The following is a 6,758-nucleotide window of genomic DNA, read 5'->3' as shown; positions in this document are numbered from 1 at the left end:
GGGGGAGGGAAAGGGGAGGTGGCGTTGGGGAAGAGACAGAAATCTTTAATAAATAAAGAAATAAATTAAAAAAAAATAAAGGAGTAAGTAGAATTTGTCAAGTGTGGGGTTTTTATCTCAAGTGATTGGAGAAGTAAGATTCAGAGACTAGAAGTAACAGAGATGATGAAACTCTCACAGCACTGTGAATGGCAGAAAGGACCGAAGAGGAGAATTAACCAGGAAAAGAAGGATTGTACTAGAACAAAGAGAGCCAGGTAATGAGGAGTCGCCAGTCTGTCAATGTACTGTATGAGCATTATGAAAAAGACAGAAAATAGTGAGGACAACTGGAGGTCCACCTGCAGGAAGAGGGAAAGAGGAGAACGCTGGGAGTTCCTTGTGCTAGGGAACGGGAAGCCCTTAAAGAGCCAGAACTCCCAACATCCTCCCCAGGTCAAACTTAACTTTATGCCTTCTTTTCCTTCCTAGCCACACACAGGAGCCTGAGCAACAAGCCCAGCACTTTCTTCAACAGCCACAAGGTGGCCAGCGTGAGCCCCAGCAGGAACAACAGGACATCCAGCAGGTGCTGCACATGCCATGGCTGCTGAAAGCCATGGGGCTTTAGATGCGCTCCTCCCCTTGTTTGTAGGATGTGGTCAATCCAGCCCACCAGACGCTGAGAAGGTGTGAGGGGGTGGTAGCGCCTGATGGCCCTGGCAGTCATTGCTGCAGACTTGTACCTGAGGGCAGACACAGAGAGAATGTGTTACCAATGTGCTGTGCCCGTTCTTCAGACCTTATAACATAAACACACACACACACATTTTTTCTAGTCTATAGCCAGCTTCAAACAAACTTGTTAACTTAACACTTAACACTGTCTACCTGAGTCCCCATTATAAGCACAACAAGAAGCAAAAAAAAGATAAAACCTTAAAAGGATCATAATTAAACTTTGAAGGGAAATGTAAAAAAATATGTTTATAAGGATTGCAGCTATTATACTGAAATAGTGTTCACATTAAATGTATTCGAACATATCAACAGGATATATATTTGATTATATGAATACGACATTGAAACACAAGTATGCAGTCCTGGTTTTTGTGAAATCGTTGTGTAGATGGGCAAGTGATATGTGGGTCAACTGTTCTCGTCTCTGTTCCTGTCTAATTTATTCTAGGTTTGGGAAAACTTCCTTTATAACAGGCCTGCCCTTGGCTCTAGAAGCAGAGTGGAAACAGATTGTCAATGCTTCCTCATGATGCCCGTTTTCTATGTGCTAGTGTGGGGCAGACAGTAATGACACACGTGACTGAGATATTACAATCTATTAAAGGGTCAAAGAGAAAGTAGTGTATGATGACTGAGCACAGTAACAGAAAAATAACAGCCAAGTACATGGTCTCCTAGGAGGACAACATTGGAGAGACTGTCCTGGGAGGTCAACACAAAGAAGGAGGGAGATCACCGCAGTAAGGACAAGAGAAGGTCCCTGTCATGGTTTGAGTGAACAATGGCTCCCATAACCACATATATCTGAATGTTTGCTCCTGTTGGTGGACTGTTTAGTTAAGATTAATAATTGTGATTTTTGCTGGAGGAGATTGTCGCTTGAGGTCTTTAAAAAGGCCCACATCGAGCCCAGTCTTGTTCTTTCTGCCTCCAGCCTGCAGATCAAGATGAAGGCTCTCGGCTACAGCTTTGTGCCATGCCTGCAGCCACACTTGCCAACATTATAGCCATGGCCTAACCCCCTGATCTGTAAGCAAGGCCCAATTAAATGCTTATCTTATACATAAGATATTTTCTTGTGATGTGGCCTCTTCTGATTAAACTGGAAATCTATATGTATATGAAGAGTCAGGAGATCAGTCATCTTAAGAACATACAAAGGTTCTCTCCTGACTCAACTGGAATTCAGTGACAGGTACCCAAAGAGGTCATAAAGATAATGTGTTTGGAAGAAATCACCATACCACACCAAGAAAAAGTGTACTCTCAGCACCTCACCTGATGTGGGAGTGTCATATATCAATCTGTTGATTTCATTGGTTAAGCAATAAAGAAACTGCTTGGCTGGCCCTGATAAGTTAAAACATAGGTGAGAGGAGTAAACAGAATAGGATGCTGGGAGGAAAAGGAAGTGAGCTCAGACTCTGCTCTGCTCCCAGAGAGACCCAACAGCTCTGCTCTCTGGAGCAGAGACACCAGGCTCTGCTCTCATGACTTCCTTCAGTGTAAGAGCAAATGTCTCTGCCTTGAGTGTGTCTACATGAACAGAAACACCAATTTTCTTGGCTTCTATGAGGACCATGTTTTCAGGCTGGTCTCCAAAGAAGGGAATCCCCACCATTGGGATTCCATGCTGGATGGCCTCCATGATGCTATTCATTCCACCGTGGGTGACAAAGAGTCGAATATTAGGATGAGCTGTTGCAAAATACAAAAATGGTCCAATATTTCACTGTGAAAGTGTCAGATACCAGGTAAAGCAGCAGACAGAAGAAATACCAGTGTGTTGTAGAGAATGGTTTACTGATTTGATTTCAAGCAAATGTTTTGTTATAGCATAATAAAAATATCACCACACAAAGAGATTCAAAAGTTCTACCTCAAGTCAAAATGCTAAATCAAAAAAGAAAAAACAGAAGGTAGGAAGGATAGAAGGAAGGGTGAAATGAAGAAAGGAAGGAAGGAAGGAAGGAAGGAAGAAGGAAGGAAAGAAAAGAAAGAAAGAAAGAAAGAGAAAGAAAGAAAGAAAGAAAGAAAGAAAGAAAGAAAGAAAGAAAGAAAGAAGGAAGGAAGGAAAGAAGGAAGAATCCACCATGCTTTCACTGGTCATCTAAGCACTTATGTGTAATGAATAGTCTGATTCCACTTTTGACATTTAACTCCTGAAATTTCGAGTTATATCTCTCATTTTACCAGAAAAAAAAAAGCTCAATCCATCCTCTCATGTTTTTGATAAGAATTTCAAGTCAAGAGACCTAAGCCAAAAACAGAATCCTCACATGAACCTAACTGGAGAGTTTCAATAATTGCTATTATTTGATGAGAAACTACAGGATTAGAACTTCCTTTTCATTGTTCCTACATCATGTGACACAGTACAAACCTACTCTCTTACATAGTTTTTTCTGATCCTGTTTTTCTGTACTCACATGACATTCCTTGGATCACTGCTTTCATCACTACATTTGTGTATAAAAGTACACAAAAGCTGAAGTACAGCATTTTTTATAACATTAGACTGTAGTCCACCTCATTCTTCTAGGTCTTAAAAGCACAGGTCTTATAGACTGATCTGAGTGTCAGGAAGCTTGTTATAGAATGTCAAAGAACTATAAACTTAAAACATTAAACATTAAACCCTCCATGAGGGCACTAAGAGAGACATACAGAGATCTAATCTACATGTGAAGTAGAACAAGACAAAATCTCCTGGGTAAATTGGGAGCATGAGAACCTTGGGAAAAGGTTGAAGAGGAGTGAAAAGTTAGAGAGGAAAGAATAGAAAAATGTAGAGCTCAATAAAAAAAAATTAAATCTTCCTCCCTAGTACTATTAAATACTTTCAATTTATGTGATTCCTAGAAATCTTAACTTCTTCAAGATGTCTGTCATGCAGTTTATCAGGCTGAATAATCACAGAAGGAAAGTGATCTAGTGTGGTGGCTTTGATTAATGAAGACAAATTGTAATAAATATTTGCACAACTTTAATGGAAAAATCAGACTCATGAAACCAAGGTTCCCGCAGAGCACAAGAAACAGGAAGGGAAGTGCAGGCTTCTGCATGCGCAATATAGCAGTAAATATTCGCCAGAGGCGAGTCCGCCCCCTTAGGGCTGGCCTAACCCTACATCTCCCCCTTTTGTCTAAATAAGACAGAACTAAACCAACTACAACTATAAACAATAATAACAAATAATAAATATAACAAACAGTATAGAGAACAAAAGTTTTGCTAAACATCCTATCTCAAGGAGTCTAAATAATGTAGAGAGTACTACAATTATATAATCTTCAACTCCATCAAAGATCTGAGAAGGGAATAAATATTACTTAACAAGTGAGAGATATCCAAAATGTGCAACAAATGACAGAGACAACTGACTACCTGGGCAATCACCCAAATTCATTGTTGAGTCAACCAACTTTGGCTAAGGCCTAACATAACTGACATACCATTATCAAATGCAAGGAACTTTCTTAGAATTATCCTACCCTGTCTTGGCAAGATAAGACAATCCTGTTTCATATCTTTGTCAGTAGTTGAGGTATGGGCTTTTCTTAACCCAAAGGCCAGTTCTGCCAAAAAGACATTGCATGTGCATATGTCATCTGTCATGCCTTGGTCCTTTCCTGTTAAATTTGTTTAAAAGCTTTCCTTTTCCTTCCTTTTACTGAAAACAAATTTTTCCTTCATAATATATCCTGATTACTGTTTGCCTTCCTTTTTCTCCTCCTAATATCTTCCCCCTCTCCGCCCACCCAGATCTACTCCCTTTATATAATTCATTAGAAAAGAAATAGGCTTCTAAGGGATAATAATGACAAAATATAAAAACATAATAACATAAAACAAAAATATCATATTATAGTTGGATAAGAAAAAAAAGGAAAAGATCCCTAGAGAAGGCTCAAGAATCAGAGACCCACACTTTTGTACACTCAGAAATCCCATAAAAACACTAAACTGGAAGCATATATGCATGTGTGTGTGTGTGTGGTGTGCTGCCTCAGTGTGTGTTGCAAGTTCATATGAGCTTTCCTCATGTTGATTCATAGGCCCTTGTATTCTTGGTGTTGTTCATTCCTTTGACTCTCATTTTTTTTTTCTGTTCTTCCTGGTTCTCCTCTGGTGGTGAATGGGCAAGTTACTGATCTACTAGCTTAACAAAATATCTTTAGAAGTCATTTTATTGATAAATTTTATTTTGCTTTGCTTTATAGGGCAGTAGTATTTGTTTTTTCCCTAGGTCCTTGGGTTATCTAGTCTCAGGCTCTTGATTACCCAAACAGTGTTGGGTATGAGTTTCATATCATGTAGTGGACCTTAACTGATTGTTGTGTGATTTGTTGGCTGCTCCCACAAGTTTGTGTCTCCATGGCCCTAGCAAAACTTTCTGGGGAGACAGCATTGTAGATCAGTGGGCTTGTGAAACTTGGTATTTACATTTTTCTTTTGGTAGCATACAAAGTATATAATTATACCAAAGATGCTAGATCCTAGGCTCTTTAAAGGGAACAGCTCAATTTCTCCATGATCAATGATCTGTATCGGTGTTGTCTTCAGCAATAGAGCCTTCTTGTAAGTTTGTGAAGATAAATCTATAGTTTTGGTAACTACCTGGGTTGTTTGGAGGCATTCCTGTGGATGCCATTTTGCCAACAACTCAAATATATTTGACCCAAATATGGTACTGGAAGCTCATTTGATGCCAGAGATGGACACTTAGGCTTCTGCCTCCCTATTATTTGACAATTTGATTACCCAAACAGTGTATTATTATATATATTATAGAGAATTGTATATATATACACACACTATATATATTGTAGAGAATTATGCATTGTGTGGATCTATTTTCTATTATTATAACAGAATAACTGAATTTAGGTCAATGTATAATGAAAAGAAGCATATTTAAGTCCTAATTGTGAAAGTTCAAGCTCATGGTATCAATGGCAGTCAGCTTGATTGAAGACACCATGATAGATGGCGTCATAATTGCTAAAGTATGTGTGTTTGGAAGAGTCAAAGAAGGGAAAGAACAGGTTTACATCCCCCACAGGAGTCAGTCATCTACCATGCCCCACTCAAACACAATCCATCCCTACACCAATTAATTCACCCAGAAACCATTTCTCTTAAACTCACTCAAAGCATCGTGCAACTATCATCTACCCATGTGTAAGACTGGATTAGTAATACTTTGGTTCCAAGAAATGAAACAAATTACCTGTCAATAAATAATTCTTCCATAAGTAGAGAAAATCTATTATCAAATTCCTTTTCTTGATCTTCAGGTAGACTCCAGGTCATAATCTCATATGACATATTCTCCTTTTTTTTAAATCTAGGAAAACGCCAATTGAGTAATATTTAAACATATCACAATATACCACACATTATTACAGTAATAAAAGACTTGACTCTGTTTCACATCTTTTGGCAATGACTCTTCTGTTTCTATATTGTGAAATACATTAAGGAGTATAGGTATTAGGTCTTCTTGGAAGTTCTGGTAGAATTTTGCATTGAAACCATCTGGTCCTGGGCTTTGTTTGGTAGGGAGGTTTTTGATAACAGCTTCTAATTCTTTGCAACTAACAGGTCTATTTAGATTGTTCACCTAGTCCTGGTTTAACTTTGGTATATGGTATTTATCTAGATTTGTTCACCTAGTCCTGGTTTAACTTTGGTATATGGTATTTATCTAAAAAAGTGTCCATTTCTTTTACATTTTCCAGTTTTGTGGCATACAGGCTTTTGTAGTAAGATCTAATGATTCTCTGAATTTCCTCCATGTCTGTGGTTATGTCCCCCTTTTCATTTCTGATCTTATTAATTTGCATATTCTCTCTCTGCCGTTTGATTAGTTTGGATAGGGGTTTATCAATCTTGTTGATTTTCTCCAGGAACCAGCTTTTTGTTTCATTGATTCTTTGGATTGTTTTCTGTGTTTCTATTTTGTTGATTTCAGCCCTCAGTTTGATTATTTCCAGTCTTCTACTCCTCCTAGGTGAGTCTGCTTCTTTTTTTTC

The 6,758-nt window shown here is 38.4% G+C and overlaps 1 protein-coding gene across 3 annotated transcripts in view; it reads right to left on the bottom strand.

Annotated features, from left to right (window-relative positions):
- Nucleotides 1-6,758, bottom strand: part of Capsl (calcyphosine like) — a 50,833-nt gene that overhangs the window by 32,777 nt on the left and 11,298 nt on the right. The window contains exon 1 of one of the 3 annotated variants that reach the window (XM_050138923.1): nucleotides 5,954-6,082. The exons of the other annotated variants lie outside the window; for them this stretch is intronic. The gene's annotated coding sequence lies outside the window, so the exon portion shown is untranslated. Of the gene's footprint in view, nucleotides 1-5,953; nucleotides 6,083-6,758 lie in introns of those variants that run through there. 3 annotated transcript variants of the gene reach the window in all.

This window comes from Alexandromys fortis, unplaced genomic scaffold (assembly GCF_014885135.2).
Source record: "Alexandromys fortis isolate MF-2015 unplaced genomic scaffold, M_Fortis_MF-2015_v1.1 scaffold_37, whole genome shotgun sequence".
Taxonomy (NCBI): domain Eukaryota; kingdom Metazoa; phylum Chordata; class Mammalia; order Rodentia; family Cricetidae; genus Alexandromys; species Alexandromys fortis.
Note: the sequence above shows the minus strand (reverse complement) of the source record. Positions and strands in the feature narration are given on the sequence as shown.